Here is a 25,818-nt window from a genome sequence, read left to right on the forward strand (position 1 = left end):
AAGTATGAGTGCTTTTACCATGCTTTCCTTCTGTGAATCTGAACCTAAATTTAGTCTGGTAATAGGTGTTGATAATATATGATAAAGGGTTAAAGGGGATCCTGTGGTTGAAGCACAGGTTTGCGGAGGTTATAGTCCTGCCGGCAGTTGTGATACCCCTCCAGACAGGTGTAGAGTCCTGTGCTGGGATACAACAGGTATTGTGAGTCCTGTCTGTGATAAGCGCGCAAGAAATATATGAATGCCAGTTGACGGAGAGCTTTTAAGATAAGCTCCTCTGGGCAAAGGTGGCAGTGAGTGAGTCTCATGTATGTTAAAGTTTCCCATATTCATGTTGATATCTGATGCTTGCTTTGCTTTGTTTGTGTTTTTTGATGCTGTGCGTAGAAAATATTAAGTGGCTATGCATGTTATTATTGTGGCTATTATTGTGTTGAGAAATGGGAACTGCTCATAGATAAGATTGCACAGAGAAAATTACACGTATAAGGTAAAAGAAAAGGAGAGTTAATAGTTTCTGCAAAAGACAGAAATATTTTTTTAAAAACACTGTCAGTGAGTACTGCTGTGTGATAAATAGAGAAATCTCTGTGTGAAAGAATGTAGCAGGCAAAGAAGGGGGGCCACCACTGAGCGCGCACATAGATCAGAAGAAAAAAAAAAGAGAAGAAACTGTTACAGCAGCTCTGTTTGTAAGACTTTTTGTTTGCTTGTTTAGGAAAATTTGGATATTGAGATGCATAATGTGTGATGGTCTGTAGGTTCTCACTGTGGTATACGTGTAACAGATTTGCTTTAAACCAAAAACAGAATGTATTATTTGAAAATGATTGTCTCAAGCCGTGCAAAAGTGGCCATTTTGCGGGGTTTCGGAAAAAAAAAATACATTTTGGACTTGGTGACAGGTTAATCTGGTAAATGTTATATGTATGTCGTACGCTATGAAATAGATGTTTTTCTGAGAAAGAAAAAAATGGAGTGAATCTCTGGTATGCGTGATGAAATGAGCTTGTCTGTATCGCTGTACAAATATGAAACTGTTTCTTTCTGTTTCCCTGCTGGGAAATCAGACGTTTTAAGGAGATATTTTGTAATGTTATTTTATATACCTGTATTTTAAAGTCACCAGCATGTTTTAAGTATGTGGTATTCATATGCAGTTTTAGTTTTAAGTGATAATTGTTTTGCGGCATGTAAAGATATGATATTGTTTTTGCAAGTGAAGTAACGGCTTTGAAAGTGGCTTTGAAAGTGCGATGGTGTGTGTGATTTTTTTGTCACGCTCTGGTAAATATGAAACTGTTTCTGGTATGATTAATGGGTTAACATATGTTGTATTTGTAAGGTCTGTGCACAGAGTTGGTGCACCCAATGACATATAGTTATATGCTGTAATTGAAAATTTATCTAAAAGTGCGTCCGTTTTTGTTGCAAGTAAATTAATCTGCAGGTCATGCTATAGTACAGAGGTGAAATTTGTGTGGTAAATCATACAAGCAGCCTAAATTATGGTTGGGATATACATATGTAATTTACGTGATGAATGGTTAGTCCTTAAAGGGACAGTCCACGGTGACAAGGTGTTGCTATTAATGTATTGTCCATGACTTGTTATACAAGCTGCATAGTATAACATATAGAAGAAATTGCATTTGCAAGTTTATTTGTATATTTATATGAAGTAGCTGGTTTTATGCTTTCAAAACACAGTTGATTGCAATGGGTTGAATTTTAGATAATAAGAATATCTCATTATCTTATATTTGTCTGTAAAATCAGAGCTCAGTGCGTAGACGGAGCAATAGAAAATTGTCATTTTCTTATTTAAAGGACCAGTGCAATAACACTGTATTAGTAGTTTGCTAAATATATTTTAAGAGACCTTTCTTTGTATATATTTATTTTAAATCTGCCGTTTAGATAGCAGATATTTCTTTTTGCAGAATAACTTAATTCTCTCTGTAATGCAAACTGAAGTGATAAGTTGTCTACAATTTTAGTGTAGGGATCCGTGAGACTAGCGGACAGAAAAAAAAAACGAGAAAAAACAGAGGAGTGAAAATATTTAAAGGGATACAGGAAAACTGATATAACATCTGAGAATTTAAGGGAATATTTACATTAAAGACCATGAGGTTTACTGTAAGCCTAACACTAGTATATTTCACTGTGTTAGCAGTTTCAATTAAAGATTATTTTTAGTTTGGTTAAAATGTCCCTTTAACTAGCCTGCATCCCACTGTGAGTGCGTTCTTATGCTGCTTATGCTTGTTTAGGCTATTTAATGAACGTCAGTATGCATTTTTTATTATAAGGATCATTGGGAATAATTTAAAGGGGAAATTGTATTAGTATTCTTTTGTAGAAAGCTTATTTTTGTGTTATATGCAATTGATTATATTTGGCTGGAGAGCTGCAGAATGGTGAATATCAATTTATACACAATACTAAATCCAATAATTTTGTTGTGGTTAAACTAATTAGCATTTATCAAGTTTTAGTGTGAATTTTATATTTTTAAGCAGTAAACAGTGTTTCTCCTTTAAGTAGAAATGAAACTTTGAGCTTGCCTCACTATCCTTGAGAAGAATGATAACACTGTGCATGTTTTGCTTTTCTTTAAAAAAAAAGTTTCTCTGTTTGGCTTTGTTGCAGAGAGAACGATTTGCACTTTACATTTAAAGCGGCAGTACTGGTGTTCTATGTTATAAAAAATGATAACTATAAATTGCTCACTACAAAGAAACAAGTATTTATATTATATTCTGTCACAGAATATAGCTTAAAAATGATAATTTTATTTCTGTGGCTGTCAAACTGTATCTCACAGATAGTTCAGAACTCTTTGTTATTTAAAATAACCCCCACTGCGTTCAATAAATAAATGAGATGTTATTTAATGAAGTGATTTCAGTGACACTTTAAAATATATATAGTTATTCGGTTATTAACTAGTCTACCACTATTATTGCAATGACTTTGATTGCTGCTTAACAGCTAAGCCGTAGTCTATAAGGTGTCTACAAATAAACACCACTAAAACAAATTATGCACATTTTATCTGATTCTACTGCATTTATATAACTTGCTAATTTATCTGATCCCAGTTTTAGTTTTATTTATATGGCTTACGTGTATTTTGTCTCTTGGGGTTGTAATGAGATTTATACAGCCTGTGATAAGAGGCAGCCCTCAAAGGCTTAAAAATTAGCATATGAGCCTACCTATGTTTGGTTTAATCTAGGAAGGTTGGTTAACATTAAAAGTCCTATCTGAATAATGAAATTTTCATTTATCCTACAATGTCCCTTTAACAGTGGCTACCGTGGTTATCTGATCGTTCCCAAATAAGCGCAATTTTATTTGTATAATCTTCAACTGAAGTTTCTTGGGCATCTGCTGTGATTGTTTTGTACATAGTGGATGTTTTTAATTGTTTGTAGTGTTCTGAGAGTGTTGCATTCCAGTGAATGTCAGAATATGTGTTGCATTCTAAGTTAATTGTGGTTGTTTGAAATTTGTGTCAGCAGCTAATGTTTTGTTTTGTGAAAGACAAGAACGATTGGTTTTCACTGTTTGTTTGTTATGTTTTTCTGTTTTGTGACTAGGTGTGGAAGCGTGTGTATGGACAGCATAGTGAATAGTGAAGTGTATTTCATTTTTGCTTGCTATTGAGAATTGTCTCTGCATGAGTGGAGTGCATGATTTGCTGTTTAGTTTCTTGTTATCTTGTGTTTGCGTGTCACATGAGATGTTTCACGCAAACATGGGGGAAGTATTGATGAGTATTGATGAATATCTTTAGGTAATGGGGGTGATTGTTTTTAGGAGGTGAACCTAAAACGTTTTGAATCTCCTCGTACAATGTTATTGTGTTAATTTCAGATGCCTAAAATGTTTTATTTTCCTATTTGGTTCTTAACACTATATTTGTATTTGCAGGATGAGAGTATGCTGTCTTCAGAGATTGAAACACACTAACTGAATTATTTTTGAGTTTCCATATTTAGGTGAAATCTGTACAGGCAAAATTCCATAAGTGCACTCTTCAAAAGATTAAAGATTGAAAGCAAGTACACCTTTAAAGAAAGAAAAGAAGAAAATGAAAGACCTTTTGTCAAGCTTGTTTTAACCACCATACTGCAGTAAAAAAAGTTACTGAACTATCTTTGGATCCATTCTTTGCTTTGCATGCTGGTACCAGCCCCAGAACTGGACTCTGGGTAATCCATGACTGTTTCCTCTGATGTGTGTCTTCAGGACATAAAGACTATCCTTCTCTGGACTGTGCATTACCGCTCGATATGGAGGTCCTGTTATGCTGTTACAGGGTCAACCAATTAAATTAGGGGAGTATTGTTTTAACTCAATTCCTTATATTGCTTGTTTTGTATTCTCTTGTATTTGTTTTATTTTTTTATTGATCATTATTTGGTATAAGAAATCATATGCTTCATTGGTATTAGTGCACTTTGTAGTTTATGTGCTTAACATAGTAACCCTTTAGATAAATGTAACTGTGAACTTTGCAGTATTGTACCCTATTGAATGGCCCGCTGAGTATAAAAATATGTTTAAGGAAAATGTTACAATATATCATAATATTTTAGACCCTTCACCCTTTAGAACATAAGGAGGACACGTCTAAGCTAGAAGTTTATAGTAAATATACCGAGAAATGTTTGTTTAGGGAATAGCATAATTATGGTTTAGAAAAGCAAATGTATTTTTCCCTTTTATTAATTAGTATGGCATCTGCAAAGTGAATTTGGTCATTCCTGATGTTTGTCAAAGAGAGTAATTCTTACCATAAAGATGTGTTTACTTTCAAAAGAACTTGTAGTTTTAAATGATGTTCTGTTTGTATGCTTTCCTCATACAGGAGTGTGAGAGAATTTAGGTTGGAGAATTATAAACAGCCATCCAGAATAAAGCAACACAAGGTTCTTTTATTTTTTAGAAGTTCAAAGTGACAGTGTAAAGAAATTCATTTATTTTCATTGACTGTTTTCTTTTTTCCATTCTTACTACAGGACAGGCCTTAGCATAAGTTTTAGCATAACCATTCAGGCCCTTGATGAAGTCTGACAGGTTTTCACTTGCGCAGTATTCATGAAGTATCATTTAAAAGTGTATAGAGAAGTTGTAAATTATTCTCTGAGAAATGTCAATGTATTTAGTTTGTATTATATATCAACAATGTTTTGTTTGATTTTAAATGACATAGGATGAAAGTGACGTTTTATTTGGACATAATTGTGATTGTATTGCGGTGTGTACTCATCCTGTACTGTTTCTGTTTGCTTCCTAGACTCCCTGTGACTCGAGTGTTTGCTTGCCATGGGTATCCACTGGTTGCCTTGTCTACCCCATGAACAAACCATCAGATTTCCAGTATCTCCCTGCGGAAGAACCGTGGATAAGCACCCCTACTGCAAATGAACTGTTGGAGAACTGTATTATAGCAAAGTGTCAAGGTGCAGCGCTCTCAAATGGACAAAGACTGCTCTTAAAGTATTCAGAGGTCACCTAGAGACAGTTGTGCTGTTGCTATGTCATGCTTTACTGTGGAAAAGGAACTGTTGGACATATTGGGGGGTGCTAGCAATGCAGGTGGAGAGATAGACGATGCAGCGTTGTTTGGGGGTAGATGGGGGGCTGGTTGGGTCTCTGTGCTGGTAGACCGGTAGTTTTGGGAAGGCTGGAAGATAGATGGAAGGTATTGGAGGGACTGTACCTATATTTAGTGACAATTAGCCTATAAGAGTATATCACGACATAGGAATATTTTTCTCTTTAGTATTCTTATAGAGTTCTGTTACCATAATATAAGGCTTTACTAATTTTCTATGCCTGTCTATTTTTATGTTATTCTGTTAGAATAAAAGGATGGTATGTTAGGGGTAATATGAACCTGATGGCAGCCATCTTGTTCTTTGCAGCCATCTTGTTCCTCACAGCCATTTTGTAATGAATAGACTTTATTATACTGGGTTATTATGTAGTGAGAACTATATGCATATTATGATAGTTTCCTTAGCTTTTCGGCCTTGCCAATGTACTCTGGCCCTACGCCCAGAAATAAGATAGAATAAGATCATGTAAACAAGATGGTTCAGAAACCTTGTTGTCTCCGCAGATGGTAGTTTGTTATGACTCTGTAAGTATTGTTATGAGAAACTCATATTCTAGCTTTTCCATGTATTTTTTGCTCTGTATAACTGTGTAAGATGACGCGGTCCTAACGTGTCATCCCCTTAACCCTGTATGTCACTATAAGAAAGGCTTGCACTGTGCAATAAACAGAATTGGCTTTCGATCATAATGCTGCGTGGTCTGAGTCATTCTAAGGGGCCCTTATCAGGTAATCTACATATGCCTCAGGTGGTACACTGGCTCCGTGGCTTCGGCCTGACCTGACACTTACCCCCCTGGGGGGACACCTAACAGTGTTTAAAGAGTTTCTAATGCTAATGAATCTTTTTTTTTTCTGTATTTCTTGTGATACATTTGTGGTATGGACCATTAATTTGTGGTATAGCAAGTGCTTTGATTTCTGTGACATCCAAAAATAATACATCCCACTGTTGTGATAAATTAAATTTACTTTTATATACTTATCAATCTCAATTAGACCTTGACTAAAATGTGTCCACCACTAAAATGCATTGTGTGTATGTGAGACAGAGTGAAAGTGTGTGTGTGGGCTGTCTGTGTGTGTGTGGGCTGTCTGTGTGTGTGTGGGCTGTCTGTGTGTGTGTGGGCTGTCTGTGTGTGTGTGGGCTGTCTGTCTGTGTGTGGGCTGTCTGTGTGTGTGTGGGCTGTCTGTGTGTGGGCTGTCTGTGTGTGTGTGTGGGCTGTCTGTGTGTGTGGGCTGTCTGTGTGTGTGGGCTGTCTGTGTGTGTGTGTGTGGGCTGTCTCTGTGTGTGTGTGTGTGGGCTGTCTCTGTGTGTGTGTGTGGGCTGTCTCTGTGTGTGTGTGTGGGCTGTCTGTGTGTGTGGGCTGTCTGTGTGTGTGTGGGCTGTCTGTGTGTGTGTGGGCTGTCTGTGTGTCTGTGTGGGCTGTCTGTGTGTCTGTGTGGGCTGTCTGTGTGTCTGTGTGGGCTGTCTGTGTGTGTGTGGGCTGTCTGTGTGTGTGTGGGCTGTCTGTGTGTCTGTGTGGGCTGTCTGTGTGTCTGTGTGGGCTGTCTGTGTGTCTGTGTGGGCTGTCTGTGTGTGTGTGGGCTGTCTGTGTGTGTGTGTGTGTGGGCTGTCTGTGTGTGTGTGGGCTGTCTGTGTGTGTGTGTGTGGGCTGTCTGTGTGTGTGTGGGCTGTCTGTGTGTGTGTGTGGGCTGTCTGTGTGTGTGTGTGGGCTGTCTGTGTGTGTGGGCTGTCTGTGTGTGTGTGGGCTGTCTCTGTGTGTGTGTGTGGGCTGTCTCTGTGTGTGTGTGTGTGGGCTGTCTGTGTGTGTGTGGGCTGTCTGTGTGTGTGTGTGTGGGCTGTCTGTGTGGGCTGTCTGTGTGTGTGTGTGGGCTGTCTGTGTGTGTGTGTGTGTGGGCTGTGTGGGCTATCTGTGTGTGGGGCTGTCTGTGTGTGTGTGTGTGTGTGTGGGCTGTCTGTGTGTGTGTGTGGGCTGTCTGTGTGTGTGTGTGTGTGTGGGCTGTGTGTGTGTGTGGGCTGTGTGTGGGGGCTATGTGTGTGTGTGGGCTGGCTGTGTGTGTGTGTATGTGTGGGCTGTCTGTGTGTATGTGTGGGCTGTCTGTGTGTATGTGTGGGCTGTCTGTGTGTATGTGTGGGCTGTCTGTGTGTGTGTGTGGGCTGTCTGTGTGTGTGTGTGGGCTGTCTGTGTGTGTGTGGGCTGTCTGTGTGTGTGGGCTGTCTGTGTGTGTGGGCTGTCTGTGTGTGTGTGTGGGCTGTCTGTGTGTATGTGTGGGCTGTCTGTGTGTATGTGTGGGCTGTCTGTGTGTATGTGTGGGCTGTCTGTGTGTGTGTGTGTGTGTGTGTGGGCTGTCTGTGTGTGTGTGTGGGCTGTCTGTGTGTGTGTGTGGGCTGTCTGTGTGTTTGTGTGGGCTGTGTGTGTGTGGGCTGTCTGTGTGTGTGTGCGTGTGTGGGGGCTGTCTGTGTGTGTGTGTGTGTGTGTGTGTGTGGGCTGTCTGTGTGTTTGTGTGGGCTGTGTGTGTGTGGGCTGTCTGTGTGTGTGTGCGTGTGTGGGGGCTGTCTGTGTGTGTGTGTGTGGGCTGGCTGGCTGTGTGTGTATTATATCTGTGCACTGTGTTTGTGTGGTACAGTGCATTACCCCATTTCTTTTAAGTATTTTTTGTTATGGGTAGAGGCCCGCGCTGTCATTCTGCCTAGGGACCTGCACTTGCTAGGGCGGCACTGACATTTCTGTAATGTTCTTGTTTTCATAAGAAAACACATAAAACTAAGGCCCATTTCAACTCAACTGTTCCGAATTGTCAGCATAAATCTTCATTATATACATAAACCTATGTTCCAATAGTATAACTGATATATTGCAATATATACAATGTTATAGTGCTCCACTTTAGTGGATTTATATGTTTTTTATTTAAAATGTTGTGCATTACCTTAAATGATTTTTCTCCCATTTTTAAAAAAAATAAATGTAAAAATGGTGGGGGCGGAGATTGGGCGGAGATTGGGCAGAGTTGGGGCAGAGATAAAGGGGGCCCCATTTTGTCATCCTGCCTTGGGCCCCGCAATGGCTAGGGCCGGCCCTGAGTATAGGATTATGTAGACATAGGTATAATTCAGGTCTCACATATGTAGGTTTTAATGCTGTGAGTTTAAATTCTTCAGTTCCTATGCTGTCTCTTATGTTTTGAGTCTTTAGATCCTATCTGCCAGACCAGTGTATATTAGCATAGAAAGAACAAAGTATTACATAAACACCCTTAATACTGAGTCTCTGTTGCACTTAAGCGATTGCAATATAAAGTTATTACTTCATAAGATCGTATCAGACAATAGATCTATATAAACAATTACTGAAAGGATGTTGCGTTACTTATCTTGTCAGCTACCGAGAGCTGTGAATCACTTGTGTGCACGGTCACTGTTTTTGATTAATCTGATCCAGTGATAGCATCCTCGTTCTTAGACGGTGAAGCAGGCAAAGGGGTGAGTAAGCGGTAGATCTCCTTTATGCTTTACTCGTGTGTTTGTTCCAGATCGAGGCTGTGGTTCACGGAGGTGTAAGCTGAGTGAGCGTAGCGGCAATGAGTGACATCACACAAGCCTTCGTTGTCTGAAAACTGTCAGCGTTGTTTAGCTGACCGAAATAAAGATGTTGGGAGTTAAAAGTTCTTTAGGTAGCAAGTGATGAGCAGGTATAACGAAATCTAATTTGTGTCTCACAATTTGAGAGGTAACAGGCTGAATTTCGGAATGCTTGAAACGAAGGTGTCTCATACAAAATATAATCAAGCAATGTATCATGGGAAGGGTGTATCTTTTATTGAGAAGTTAAAGGGGCGGATATTCCAATTAAAGAAACATTTTATCATGACAGCATGGCCGGACAGGAGCAGACGTGGCCGAGCGTGGGTGGTATCGGGCACAGGCGCTCTCCCGCACATGTGAAAGAGACAGATCAAAAGAGAGGGGGGAGAGAGAGTGAAAGAGAGGTGGAGACAGCAAAAGAGAGTGGAGAGAGAGCAAAATAAAGGGAGAGAGAAAAATAGAGGGAAAAGAGCAAAAGAGAGGGGAGAGAGAGCAAAATAGTGGGGAAAGAGCAAAAGAGGGAAAAGAGAGCAAAAGAGAGTTGGGAGAGAGAGAAAAAGAGAGGGGAGAGAGAGCAAAAGAGAGGGGAGAGAGAGCAAAATAAAGGGAGATAGCAAAAGAGAGGGGAAAGAGCAAAAGAGAGGGGAAAGAGCAAAAGAGGGAAGAGAGAGCAAAAGAGAGTTGGGGAGAGAGAGCAAAAGAGAGGGGAGAGAGAGCAAAATAAAGGGAGAGAGCAAAAGAGCGGGGAAAGAGCAAAAGAGAGGGGAAAGAGCAAATGAGGGAAGAGAGAGCAAAAGAGAGGGGAAAGAGCAAACGAGGGAAGAGAGAGCAAAAGAGAGTTGGGGAGAGAGAGAAAAAGAGAGGGAGAGAGAGAGCAAAAGAGAGGGGGAAGACAGCAAAAGAGAGTTGGGGAGAAAGAAAAAGAGAGGGAGAGAGAGCAAAAGAGGAGGAGATAGAGTGCAAAAAGAGAGGGGGAGGGAGAGAGAGCAAAAGAAGGGGGAGAGAGTAAAATAGAGAGGGGGAAAGAGAGAGAGCAAAAGAGTGGGAGAGAGAGAGCAAAAGAGAGGGGGAGAGAGAGCAAAAGAAAGGGGGAGAGAGAGAGAGCAAAAGAGAGGGGGAGAGAGCAAAAGAGAGGGGGGAGAGGGAGAACAAAAGAGAGGGGGAGAGGGAGAGCAAAAGGGAGGGGCGAGAGGGAGAGCAAAAGGGAGGGGGGAGAGGGAGAGCAAAAGAGAGGGGGGAGAGAGAGAGCAAAAGAGAGGGGGGAGAGAGAGAGCAAAAGAGAGGGGGGAGAGAGAGAGCAAAAGAGAGGGGGGCGAGAGAGAGCAAAAGAGAGGGGGAGAAAGAGAGAGCAAAACATAGAGCGCAAAAGAGGGGAGAGAGAGAGGACAAAAGAGAGGGGGAGAGGGAGAACAAAAGGGAGGGGGGAGAGGGAGAGCAAAAGAGAAGGGGGAAAGGGAGAGCAAAAGAGAGGGGGGAGAGAGAGAGAGAGTAAAAGAGAGGGGAGAGAGAGCAAAAGATAGGGGGGGAGAGAGAGAGAGCAAAAGAGAGGGGAGAGAGAGAGAGAGCAAAAAAGAGGGGGGAGAGAGAGAGCAAAATAGAGGGGGGAGAGGGAGAGCAAAAGAGAGGGGGAGAGGGAGAGCAAAAGGGAGGGGGGAGAGAAAATGGGAGGGGGAGAGAGAGAGCAAAAGAGAGGGGGGAGAGAGAGCAAAAGAGAGGGGGGAGAGAGCAAAAGAGAGGGGTCGAGAGAGAGAGCAAAAGAGAGGGGGGTGAGAGAAAGCAAAAGAGAGGGGGGGAGAGAGCAAAACAGAGAGCGCAAAAGAGAGGAGAGAGAGAGGACAAAAGAGAGGGGAGAGGGAGAACAAAAGAGAGGGGGGAGAGGAAGAGCAAAAGAGAGGGAGAGCAAAAGAGAGGGGGGAGAGGGAGAGCAAAAGAGAGGGGGAGAGGGAGAGCAAAAGAGAGGGGGGAGAGAGAGAGCAAAAGAGAGGGGAGAGAGAGAAAGCAAAAGAGAGGGGGGAGAGAGAGAGCAAAAGAGAGGGGGGAGAGAGAGCAAAAGAGAGGGGGGAGAGAGAGCAAAAGAGAGGGGGGAGAGAGAGAGAGCAAAAGAGAGGGGGGAGAGAGAGCGCAAAAGAGAGGGGGGGAGAGAGCGCAAAAGAGAGGGGGAGAGAGCGCAAAAGAGAGGGGGAGAGAGAGCAAAAGAGAGGGGGAGAGAGAGAGCAAAAGGGGGAGAGAGATCAAAAGAGGGGGAGAGAGCAAAAGAGAGGGGGGTAGAGGCGCTGTCCCGCACATGCGAAAGAGACAGATCAAGAGAGAGCAAAAGAGAGGGGGAGAGAGAAAGAGAGCAAATTGCAATCAGTTGCAGAATAAAGGCTTTGACACACTGCAAGCAATGTGGCGCGAGTCGAAGCAGCTGCTTTGCTCCGCATCACATCGCTTCTGAAGTTCAGATATTTCATCTCTATCTCTGAGCGCTCAGCTACGCGACCTGACGCAGCAGAGTGCTCGGAGATGAAAAGGCAGGACACACTGAGTGCACACAGCTGCATGTACACGCTGTGCGTCACTCCGCTTGCAGTGTGTCACAGCCTAAGCTGACTGAATAGGAAGACAACTTCAGCCTTGTGTTAATGTTCACTCACAGTGGTTACCATATAAATGACCGTCACAGTGGTTACCTTATAAATGACAGTCATAGTGATTACCTTATAAATGACAGTCACAGTGATTACCTTATAAATGAAAGTCACAGTGGTTACCATATAAATGACAGTCACAGTGGTTACCTTATAAATGACAGTCACAGTGATTACCTTATAAATGTCAGTCACAGTGATTACCATATAAATGACAGTCACAGTGGCTACCTTATAAGTGACAGTCACAGTGGTTACCGTATAAATGACAGTCACAGTGGTTACCATATAAATGACAGTCACAGTGGTTACCTTATAAATGACAGTCACAGTGGTTACCTTTTAAGTGACAGTCACAGTGATTACCTTATAAATGACAGTCACAGTGATTACCTTATAAATGACAGTCACAGTGATTACCTTATAAATGACAGTCACAGTGGTTACCATATAAATGACAGTCACAGTGGTTACCTTATAAATGACAGTCACAGTGGTTACCATATAAATGACAATCACAGTGGTTACTTTATAAATGACAGTCACAGTGGTTACCTTATAAGTGACAGTCACAGTGATTACCTTATAAATGGCAGTCACAGCAGTGACGTGCAGTAATAGGAGGCAGGGGAGGCAGTGCCTCCCCTGTCCAATGAGGGGAAAAAAAAAAGATTTAAAATAATATTTATTTTAAAGAAAAAGTGTTTTTTATTTTATTCATTTTTGGCCACGCCCACCATCGCCCCAAGGGTACCCCCCCACCCCCGATGGCTATTACTATTACCCAGTAGTCTGTGCGCTACTGCGCTTGCGTTGCGCTGCAAAAGTCACCAGGCATCATCATCCATTGTTGCGCAATTAGGAGGCAGTGTGCCGGTCCACTGCCCTCCATTAATTGCGCAACATGGATATAACAAAGTGTTGACTGCTCTAAGTGAGCTGCGCCACCCACTGGTGACTCGCCGGGCCCTCATACAAGCTCCAATGGAGGCGGTTCTCAAGACCGCCTCCATGATAAGCTAGTTCACTTGAGCCAATCATCATTCAGCAGCACAGCGGGGAGGCTGTGGGTCATGTGACCGTTGGTGACTTCTTGAGCGCGCCGAGACAGACTGACGGGAAGACTCAGAGTGTGGAGGGAGTTGTAGGACTGTGCTAGTGTGCTGCCTGGAGGGGACTGAGGGACTCAGGGTCTCGGAGGGACAGGAGGAGGAGGACGGTGGTGGACAGAGGAGCGGAGCCCCAGTGGACCCGGTCTTGCGGTGGAGTGAGTGACAGTCGTCGTCTGAAGTCACTGTGACAGAGTCAGTGACAGTGTGACACCGGATTCTTTCTCAGGTAAGGAGGGAGCAAGCAGCGAGCAGGCAGAAGTCAGGACTAATTGTATAGACAGTGGCACCAAATACATTATACTGCTACAACCTGCATTCGTTACATGCACATAGGCATACAAACAATAATGCTGGCTGAGCACACACGTTTAAGGTAACTGCAGAAAAAAAGGCACAACACAACACATGCATTATTGGTGCATTGCATACGTTGTATTAAAGATAACGTGTATTTACACATGCTGCCACAAGGGGTATCCCTGCAAAGAGAGAGCGCCATCTGCTGGCAACAAACGGGATTATGTATTCCCAGAATAGTGGTTCTGTCATGTCCTAGTCTGTACAGTCGCACTGTAATTACAGGTACGTTTGTGAGGAAACACTGTTGTTCCAAGTAGTATTGAATGCACCAACAAAGGGAATATTATGGAAAGATTTGCTGACTTGAAGTTATAGTAGGAATAAAGCATTGTGACTCCGTTACACTGGGTTACACACTTTAGCTTTTCTTGAACAGTTTTGATTAGATTAAAACATTTGTGTTAAAATTCATACAAACTTTTTAATACTCTGTGTGTATTATTGCTATCCATTTGATATATTTCTCTTACAGACAGTAAATATGGGAAACATTTACAGAGTTTGTTTAAAACATTTCAATAAAGAAGAAAAAATATCCCATAATTCTATGCAGCTGTCCTGGTGACTGGCAGGTTTAGTTCTGTCATACATTTATCCCTTTAAGGACCAGCACTATTATATATTTGCTTTTTGCATCTGCATGATCAAACCCAAAGCCCAACTATTTTAGCTACTATTTGCCTCAAAGATGTATAACTACAGGAGGACAGGGACATATGGGGGAGTCATGGGTTTATAATAAAGTGAATAAAATAATAATAATAATAATATGGAGAGTATAAGAGTGAAAACTGTTCTACATCTCTTGTGATTTACAAATTGTGTTCAGATACAGCTCATTAACAGGGGGGGGGGGGCAGTAAGTGAGCATAACCCAAGCAGAAGAGTAAAGTAGTATTCTACATCTCTTGTGATTCACACATTGTGTTCAGATACAGCTCATTAACAGGGGGGGACAGTAAGTGAGCATAACCCAAGCAGAAGAGTAAAGTAGTATTCTACATCTCTTGTGATTCACACATTGTGTTCAGATACAGCTCATTAACGGGGGGGGGGGGGGGGGGCAGTAAGTGAGCATAACCCAATACTGACAGGAAGTCAAAAGGTCAATTCAAATTTAAATCCATAATTTAAAACCCAGAGTTTGAAGTTAAGTGTGCAGTGTTCACATTAATTAAACTAAACTTTTTGACATTGAATATTGCTAAGCCTCCCTTTTTCATGGTTATTTGATTTAATTAGGTACAAACTCCATATATGTTATGTCTGTTCAGTCAGAGGATGCAGTATCTATTTTTATTTTTCTCTGTGTCTCCATTTATTTAAAAACTGTTAACTTGTAATTCACAAATCAATTGAAAGCTGTTGCATTGTGTTTTTAATATGTGCTGCTTTTATACAAGTTTATATTAATAAAAAGGAGATAATGAGTCATTTAAAAAATATATGTAATTATTGCAGTTAAATGTTTTTAGAAATAATGCCACTGTAAAGTAACTGGTTAAACACATAGGCCTAGATTTGGAGTTTTGCAGTAGAAGGGCTGTTAACGCTCCGCGGGCTTTTTTCTGGCCGCACCATAAATTTAACTCTGGTATCGAGAGTTCAAACAAATGCTGCGTTAGGCTCCAAAAAAGGAGTGTAGAGCATTTTTACCGCAAATGCAACTCTCGATACCAGAGTTGCTTACGGACGCGGCCAGCCTCAAAAACGTGCTTGTGCACGATTCCCCCATAGGAAACAATGGGGCTGTTTGAGCTGAAAAAAAACCTAACACCTGCAAAAAAGCAGCGTTCAGCTCCTAACGCAGCCCCATTGTTTCCTATGGGGAAACACTTCCTACGTCTGCACCTAACACTCTAACATGTACCCCGAGTCTAAACACCCCTAACCTTACACTTATTAACCCCTAATCTGCCGCCCCCGCTATCGCTGACCCCTGCATATTTTTTTTAACCCCTAATCTGCCGCTCCGTAAACCGCCGCAACCTACGTTATCCCTATGTACCCCTAATCTGCTGCCCCTAACACCGCCGACCCCTAGATTATATTTATTAACCCCTAATCTGCCCCCCACAACGTCGCCGACACCTGCCTACACTTATTAACCCCTAATCTGCCGAGCGGACCTGAGCGCTACTATAATAAAGTTATTAACCCCTAATCCGCCTCACTAACCCTATCATAAATAGTATTAACCCCTAATCTGCCCTCCCTAACATCGCCGACACCTAACTTCAATTATTAACCCCTAATCTGCCGACCGGAGCTCACCGCTATTCTAATAAATGTATTAACCCCTAAAGCTAAGTCTAACACTAACACCCCCCTAAGTTAAATATAATTTAAATCTAACGAAATAAATTAACTCTTATTAAATAAATTAATCCTATTTAAAGCTAAATACGTACCTGTAAAATAAATCCTAATATAGCTGCAATATAAATTATAATTATATTATAGCTATTTTAGGATTAATATTTATTTTACAGGCAACTTGGTAATTATTTTAACCAGGTACAATAGCTATTTAATAGTTACCTAGTTAAAATAATAACAAATTTACCTGTAAAATAAATCCTAACCTAAGATATAATTAAACCTAACACTACACTATCAATAAATTAATTAAATAAACTACCTACAATTACCTACAATTAACCTAACACTACACTATCAATAAATTAATTAAACACAATTCCTACAAATAAATACAATTAAATAAACTAGCTAAAGTACAAAAAATAAAAAAGAACTAAGTTACAAAAAAATAAAAAAATATTTACAAACATAAGACAAATATTACAACAATTTTAAACTAATTACACCTACTCTAAGCCCCCTAATAAAATAACAAAGCCCCCCAAAATAAAAAATTCCCTACCCTATTCTAAATTAAAAAAGTTAAAAGCTCTTTTACCTTACCAGCCCTGAACAGGGCCCTTTGCGGGGCATGCCCCAAGAATTTCAGCTCTTTTGCCTGTAAAAAAAAACATACAATACCCCCCCCAACATTACAACCCACCACCCACATACCCCTAATCTAACCCAAACCCCCCTTAAATAAACCTAACACTAAGCCCCTGAAGATCTTCCTACCTTGTCTTCACCATCCAGGTTCACCGATCCGTCCTGAAGAGCTCCTCCGATGTCCTGATCCAAGCCCAAGCGGGGGGCTGAAGAGGTCCATGATCCGGTCAAAGTCTTCATCCAAGCGGGGCAGAAGAGGATCTTCCATCCGATTGAAGTCATCATCCAGGCGGCATCTTCTATGGTCTTCCATCCGGAGCGAAGCGGCAGGATCCTGAAGACCTCCAGCGCGGAACATCCATCCGGCCCGACGACTGAACGACGAATGACTGTTCCTTTAAGGGACGTCATCCAAGATGGCGTCCCTCGAATTCCGATTGGCTGATAGGATTCTATCAGCCAATCGGAATTAAGGTAGGAATTTTCTGATTGTTCCGATCAGCCAATAGAATGCGAGCTCAATCTGATTGGCTGATTGGATCAGCCAATCGGATTGAACTTGATTCTGATTGGCTGATTCCATCAGCCAATCAGAAAATTCCTACCTTAATTCCGATTGGCTGATAGAATCCTATCAGCCAATCGGAATTCGAGGGACGCCATCTTGGATGACGTCCCTTAAAGGAACAGTCATTCGTCGTTCAGTCGTCGGGCCGGATGGATGTTCCGCGCTGGAGGTCTTCAGGATCCTGCCGCTTCGCTCCGGATGGAAGACCATAGAAGATGCCGCCTGGATGATGACTTCAATCGGATGGAAGATCCTCTTCTGCCCCGCTTGGATGAAGACTTTGACCGGATCATGGACCTCTTCAGCCCCCCGCTTGGGCTTGGATCAGGACATCGGAGGAGCTCTTCAGGACGGATCGGTGAACCTGGATGGTGAAGACAAGGTAGGAAGATCTTCAGGGGCTTAGTGTTAGGTTTATTTAAGGGGGGTTTGGGTTAGATTAGGGGTATGTGGGTGGTGGGTTGTAATGTTGGGGGGGGGTATTGTATGTTTCTTTTTACAGGCAAAAGAGCTGAAATTCTTGGGGCATGCCCCGCAAAGGTCCCTGTTCAGGGCTGGTAAGGTAAAAGAGCTTTTAACTTTTTTAATTTAGAATAGGGTAGGGAATTTTTTATTTTGGGGGGCTTTGTTATTTTATTAGGGGGCTTAGAGTAGGTGTAATTAGTTTAAAATTGTTGTAATATTTGTCTTATGTTTGTAAATATTTTTTTATTTTTTGTAACTTAGTTCTTTTTTATTTTTTGTACTTTAGCTAGTTTATTTAATTGTATTTATTTGTAGGAATTGTGTTTAATTAATTTATTGATAGTGTAGTGTTAGGTTAATTGTAGGTAATTGTAGGTAGTTTATTTAATTAATTTATTGATAGTGTAGTGTTAGGTTTAATTATATCTTAGGTTAGGATTTATTTTACAGGTAAATTTGTTATTATTTTAACTAGGTAACTATTAAATAGCTATTGTACCTGGTTAAAATAATTACCAAGTTGCCTGTAAAATAAATATTAATCCTAAAATAACTATAATATAATTATAATTTATATTGTAGCTATATTAGGATTTATTTTACAGGTAAGTATTTAGCTTTAAATAGGATTAATTTATTTAATAAGAGTTAATTTATTTCGTTAGATTTAAATTATATTTAATTTAGGGGGGTGTTAGTGTTAGGATTAGACTTAGCTTTAGGGGTTAATACATTTATTAGAATAGCGGTGAGCTCCGGTCGTCAGATTAGGGGTTAATAATTGAAGGTAGGTGTCGGCGATGTTAGGGAGGGCAGATTAGGGGTTAATACTATTTATGATAGGGTTAGTGAGGCGGATTAGGGGTTAATAACTTTATTATAGTAGCGCTCAGGTCCGCTCGGCAGATTAGGGGTTAATAAGTGTAGGCAGGTGTCGGCGACGTTGAGGGGGGCAGATTAGGGGTTAATAAATATAATCTAGGGGTCGGCGGTGTTAGGGGCAGCAGATTAGGGGTACATAGGGATAACGTAGGTGGCGGCGCTTTGCGGTCGGAAGATTAGGGGTTAATTATTTTAAGTAGCTGGCGGCGACGTTGTGTGGGGCAGGTTAGGGGTTAATAAATGTAATACAGGGGTCGGCGGGGTTAGGGGCAGCAGATTAGGGGTACATAAGTATAACGTAGGTGGCGGTCGGCAGATTAGGGGTTAAAAAATTTTAATCGAGTGTCGGCGATGTGGGGGGAGCTCGGTTTAGGGGTACATAGGTAGTTTATGGGTGTTAGTGTACTTTAGGGTACAGTAGTTAAGAGCTTTATGAACCGGCGTTAGCCCAGAAAGCTCTTAACTCCTGCTATTTTCAGGCGGCTGGAGTTTTGTCGTTAGAGCTCTAACGCTCACTTCAGCCAAGACTCTAAATACCGGCGTTAGAAAGATCCCATTGAAAAGATAGGATACGCAATTGACGTAAGGGGATCTGCGGTATGGAAAAGTCGCGGCTGAAAAGTGAGCGTTAGACCCATTAATCACTGACTCCAAATACCAGCAGGCGGCCAAAACCAGCGTTAGGAGCCTCTAACGCTGGTTTTCACGGCTACCGCCGAACTCTAAATCTAGGCCATAGTCAAAGGGACACATGTAAAATTAAACTTTCATGATTGAGGTAGAGCATGCTATTTTAATAGACTTTTCTAGTTATTTATATTTTGAGAATTAGCATCAACTGTTACTGGCCCCATGTCAGCAAATCAAATTAGTTTTTGAAAGGAACATGAAAGTCATAATTACATTTCCATCATTCAGATAGAAATTGCACACACACAAAATAAACTTTCTATTTTACTTTTATTATTATGTACTTCATTCTTTTGGTATCCTTTGGGGTCCTTTGTTGAAGAGCATACCTAAGTGGGATGTGCACGTGCATTTCTTGAACACCATATTGCAGCAGCTGTGTTGGCAGTATTGATAACTTGTCCTTTGTATAAAATTTGTATGGTAAATTATTTCTTTTTTTACAATACAGTAGTGAGTAGAGAAGAGATTGTAGATCATTCTAATTGCTTAGTAACTGGCACTGTGCCACAGAATTGTGTGTATGTGAGCAGAGTGTGTGTGGGTGTCAGTGAGCAGAGTATGTGTGCTTTATTCTCCAGGTAATCAATACATTTCCGATGAGCTGGTGCTTTAGTACAGTGTTTCTCAACAATGGTCCTCAAGTACCCCCAACAGGCCAGGTTTTCATTATAGCTGAATCAGTGCACAGGTGAAGTAATCAGCTGATCAGTAACTCAGTGGTTACTAACTTGCTCTCACCCATCACCTGATTATGTCACCTGTGCACTGGTTCAGCTATCATTTAAACCTGCCCTGTTGGGGGTACTTGCGGCCCTCTGTACATGTGTTTCTCTGGCGTATCATATCTAGTGCCTCACCAGCCTCTGACCTCACTGCACGTCACTGAGTCACAGTGGTTACCATATAAATGACAGTCACAGTGGTTACCTTATAAATGACAGTCACAGTGATTCCCTAATAAATGACAGTGGTTACCTTATAAATAACAGTCACTGTGATTCCTTAATAAATGACAGTCACTGTGATTCCTTAATAAATGACAGTCACTGTGATTCCCTAATAAATGACAGTCACAGTGGTTACCTTATAAGTGACAGTCACAGTGGTTACCTTATCAATGACAGTCACAGTGGTTACCTTATAAGTGACAATCACCCCACCCGGGTTAGCCCCCCCATATTCAAAATTTTAACAAATTATCATTCCATTTGTTAGATCTTTGTTAGATCAGGTTAGATCAACTGTTTTTTTCATTAGATCTACTCCAAAATATGAAATATTAACAATCTTTTTCAGGGGGGCTAACCCGTAGCCAGCCCCCCCTCAACAAAAATTTTGACAACATTTTATTGATTATGATAGCTCCACGTTAGATCAGGTTTGATCAGCCAAAAGTTTTGTTAGATCTAGTCTAATTACTGAGCTATTGCATTTTTAATGAGGGGGGGCTAGCCCCCCCTCAACTGAAATCTGGACCAAATTTTATTGACTTTGATAGATGTACGTTAGATCAGGTTAGATCAACTGTTTTTTTTCGTTGGATCTATCACGCAAGCAGCGGTATTCACAATCCTAATTTGTGTGTGGGGGAGGGGTGATCCCCAGGTTAACCCCCACTCAACTGAAATCTGGACCAAATTTGATTGATTTTGATAGATATATACGTTAGATCAGGTTAGATCAACTGTTTTTTTTCGTTAGATCTATCACGCAAGCTGCGGTATTAACAATCCTATTTTGTGTGTGGGGGAGGGGTGATCCCCGGGTTAGCCCCCCTTCAACTGAAATCTGGACCAAATGTTATTGATTTTGATAGATATACGTTAGATCAGGTTAGATCAACTGTTTTTTTCGTTAGATCTATCACGCAAGCGGCTGTATTCACAATCCTAGTTTGTGTGCGGGGGGAGGGGTGATCCCTGGGTTAGCCCCCCTCAACTGAAATCTGGACCAAATTTGATTGATTTTGATAGATATATGTTAGATCAGGTTAGATCAACTGTTTTTTTCGTTAGATCTATCGCGCAAGCAGCGGTATTAACAATGTTATTTTGTGTGTGGGGGAGGGGTGATCCCCGGGTTAGCCCCCTCAACTGAAATCTGGACCAAATTTGATTGATTTTGATAGATATACGTTAGATCAGGTTAGATCAACTGTTTTTTTGTTAGATCTATCACGCAAGCGGCGGTATTAACAATCCTATTTTGTGTGCGGGGGAGGGGTGATCCCCCGGTTAGCCCCCCTTTTACTGAAATCTGGACCAAATTTGATTGATTTTGATAGATATACGTTAGATCAGGTTAGATCAACTGTTTTTTTTTCGTTAGATCTATCACGCAAGCGGCGGTATTAACAATCCTATTTTGTGTGCGGGGGAGGGGTGATCCCCGGGCTAGCACCCCCTCAACTGAAATCTGGACCAAATTTGATTGATTTTGATAGATATACGTTAGATCAGGTTAGATCAACTGTTTTTTTTGTTAGATCTATAATGCAAGAGGCGGTATTCGGTAGCATGCAGAAGCACATGTCCATGCACAGACCAGTCAGTGCTTTTGCACGCACTGTGTCTATTTGGCCTGTGAGGGGCGTTATTATAACCCTGCCCCAAAGCTCTGCACAGTTGATCTAACCTGATCTAACAAATGGAATGATAATTTGTTAAAAGTTTGAATATGGGGGGGCTAACCCGGGTGAGGTGTGACAATCAGCATAAACCATTAAAAACAAGAAAGCTGCAAAATGTTTCGTTTTCAGAATTATTGTCTATAGGTTGTTACATTAAAGTTGATTTAAAAAAAAAAAAAGCAGACAAAAAAAACCAAAGTAGTCTATCTGCAGAGTGGAGCTCCACTCTAGACAGGAAACATGTGACCTCCACTGCAATTTTTTTTTCTATTTCAATAAAACTTTAATGTATCAAACAACCAATATGCACAATCATTCAGAAAACGTTTTTTTTTTTTATATATAAACTTTATGCACAATCATTCAGAAAACTTTTTTTTTTTTTTTTAAATAAACTTTAATGTATCAAACAACCAATAGGCACAATTCTGAAAACGAAATCGCTTTCTTTTGGTTTATGGCGAGTGACATTTATAAGGTTAAAGGGACATCAAACCCAATTTTTTTCTTTCATGATTCAGCAAGAACATGTAATTTTAAACAACTTTCTAATTTACTTCTATTATTTTATTTGCTTCATTCTCTTGATAATATTTGATTAAAAGCATATCTAGATATGCTCAGTAGCTTCTGATTGGTGGCTGTGATCAGATGCCTTGTGTGATTGGCTCACCCGTGTGCATTGCTATTTCTTCAACAAAGGATATCTAAAAAATGAAGCAAATTAGATAAAAGAAGTAAATTGAAATGTTTTTTAAAATTGTATTCTGTACCAGAATCATGAAAGAAAAATATTGGGTTTACTGTCCCTTTAAGGCAAAGTATAAGCAAATGTAATGATTATTCTAAGTTATAAATATATCATCTCAGGAAATCACAGGAGTAATTCTTTAGTTTTCATGTATTATCTACTGTTTTAAATGAACAATATTGAACTATTTAAAGCTCCACTCTACACAACAAAAATAATGTGACATCCACAACCTCCACGGGGAAGTTCTCTTTAAACAAGAAGAAGGTTTGCTGCTTTCTTTTTTTTTTTTTTTTTTACCATATTTAACCCCTTAGTGACCTGACTGTTGTACCAATTTTTTAGCGTTAGCGACCAAGACTGTTTTTACATTGCTGCGGTGTTTATGTTTATCTGTAATTTCCCTCTTACTTATTTTTTTTTTACCATGTTTAACCCCTTAGTGACCTGACTGTTGTACCAATTTTTAGCGTTAGCGACCAAGGCTGTTTTTACATTGCTGCGGTGTTTGTGTTTAGCTGCAATTTCCCTCTTATTTATTTATTTTTACCATATTTAACCCCTTAGTGACCTGACTGTTGTACCAATTTTTTAGCTTTAGCGACCAGGGCTATTTTTACATTGCTGCGGTGTTTGTGTTTAGCTGCAATTTTCCTCTTATGCCTTTACTGTACCCACACATATTATATACTCATTACTGTACTCACACATATTATATACTCATTACTGTACCCACACATATTATATACTCATTACTGTACCCACACATATTATATACCGTTTTTCTCGCCATAAGATTGACTTTCTACAGATACCATTATTTTCATCATATCATATAATTTTTAATAAATATTTTTATAAATTATGATTAAAAATATTAAAAACCACACTTTTTTTTTTACTTTTACCCCTAAAATCTGTTACGCATCTACAACCCCCGAGAAAACAACATGGCTAAACAGTTTCTTCATTTTGTCCTGAGTTTTGAAATACCCAATTTTAAATTTTTACGATTAACCTTTTTCTCCTTCAGTGACCTTTTAACCCCAACCCTCCCCCTAGATCTAGCCCTCCCCCTAGATCTACCACTAAGCCTAGATCTAACCCTAACCCTACATAACTATTTATTTGTATTATTTTTACTATTTAATTTTTTTTCATCTGTTACAGCTGCGGTCCTTAACAAGATAAAGGGATAGTAAATTCAAAATTTAACTTGCATGATTCAGATAGAAAATGTCATTTTAAGACACATAAATTCTCCACTATTTTTAAATGTGCTTTGTTCTCTTGTTATCCCTTGCTGAAAGAGAATACGCACATATTCAACACTAGTGGGAGCTAGCTGCTGATTTTTGCCTGCACACATTTGTCTTTTGCGATTGGATGACTATGGCTCCGTTCGGGCAGCGCTCCAAGCGAACTGGGACTCGCTTGTAGCGTTTTCCTCACATTTGCAAGTGAGATGCCTGGCGTTTTTGAGTGCTCTGATGACGTAAGTCCCAACGCTTCCATCGTGCTGGAAAAGCTGTCACTTTTCAGAGCAAGCTCAGACGCTTGGCAACATGGCAGCCTCCACACACGTTTTGCTGTGGAGGCTGCCATGTTTTTATAAGCAGCAGAGGACGGACAGGTGAGGTGGATAAGTCTGACAGCAGCATTTAGTACAGGGCAAATTGGAGATAGGTTAAGTAAACTGTACTAAATGCTGCTGTCAGACTTATCCGGTGTTATGCTGAGAATTGTTTCCCCAGTGTCTCTGGTTTCCCCTGCCTCTCGGCAAACATCGGGACTCTGACCCACCTCCATTCAGCTGCTCTCAGCTCAGCACCTGTAGTATTATTAGCTGAATGGGGCAGGATAAGCTACAGGGGCTGAGCTGAGAACAGCTGAATGAAGGTGGGTCAGAGTTACAATGTTTGCCGAGAGGCAGGGGAAACCATTCTCGAACAACGGTGTTGTGTAAACAGCTTGAATAAAAATAATCCTCCACTAATAAAGAGAGACACAATTTAAACATTTTTACTGTTAGCTACAAGGGAGCTTATTTAAAAACGTTCATTATTGTGCAGCAGATCCCTTTGCGCATGCAATCGTTTTCTCTAAGCTCCCTTGCTTGTGATGTCACCTAGCGCCACGTCATCGCTGGAAGTGAAGCGCCTCCACTAGCTCCTGAGCGCTGCCCGAACGCGGCCTATATGTGTTCATCTTGCTGCCAGTAGTGCAATGTTGTTCCTTCAGCAAAGGATAACAAGAGAACGAAGCAGATTTTATAATGGAAGTAAATTGGAAACTGCATGTTCTTTCTGATTTATAAAAGTCTGTTTTTGACTTGAGTGTCCCTTAAATTATTTTTTATTTATTATGAAAATAACAGTTTTGATTCTGACTATGACAGTTTCCTCCCATGTGCTTGACACAGGAGCCAGCAATCATTAATGATCTACACATTGCTATACAATGGGTTGTCAAGAATGAGGCACTGTTCTGTGGGCGCATAACCATGCCAAGTTATGTGTCAATGAATGAAGATGACCGCCAGAAGGCCATAGATAACGTGATGCAAAGAGAAGAACCAGAAGCAAGGGATCCATTCCTCTTTGTATTTCAGCACAGAGAAGATATGGAGTTGTTTTTGCAGGCATGTCTTGACCAACAGGGCCTCCAAGTTAATGCCATGTTCAACAAATGACTGATGGATAAGGGGTGGTGGTGTGTTTCTGTTTAAATTATTGATAATAATTAAAAAATAAGATAATTAACACCATTTCTGAGTCTGTGCTTTAATAACACACTACTACAAGTATGAAGGTACAAGATAATTATAGGTAACAGTATATATATATATAGCAGTAGCCTATTGTTGCTTCTGCTTTCATAGTATAAGGTTAGGGTTATAAGTTCAAATGGTTTCTGACCTTGATTGAACACGATTCTCCAGAGCTCCGGGGAACAGCAAGAAAGCACACAAGCACAGAGAGTGTTTCTCACTAGTTCCGTTTACTGTAAGTATACACAGCAGTTATATAGCAGTCTCGCATCATGAGGCTACAGGAAATGCAGTTAGAGGAGTAACATAAAATGTCCATATATGTCTATCTAAGAAACATGTTAAAGGAAGTTGTGGGTGTTGTTTGTTGTATTACAGACAATCATATGAGTTTCAAAATGCCCTCATGTGTCGGTTACAAGTCACCCACTAACATAATATACCCATCAACACACAGACACATAAAACACACAGAGACACACACACACCCTCACTGAGACATCCAGAGAAAACAGAGAGACATACACTCTCAGAGAGACACCCACAGAAACTGCACATACATACACACACCCTCACAGAGACAACCAAAGAAAACACACAGACATACTCACACACCCTCAGAGAGACATCCACAGAAAACGCAGACATACATACATACACACACCCACCCTCAAAGAGACATCCACATTAAAAAAAAGTCATACACATCCACCCTCACAGAGGCATCAAGACCAAAATTGTTTAAAGAAAATAATAGTTGTTCT

The sequence above is a fragment of the Bombina bombina genome, chromosome 5 (genome assembly GCF_027579735.1).
Source record: "Bombina bombina isolate aBomBom1 chromosome 5, aBomBom1.pri, whole genome shotgun sequence".
In the NCBI taxonomy this organism is placed as follows: domain Eukaryota; kingdom Metazoa; phylum Chordata; class Amphibia; order Anura; family Bombinatoridae; genus Bombina; species Bombina bombina.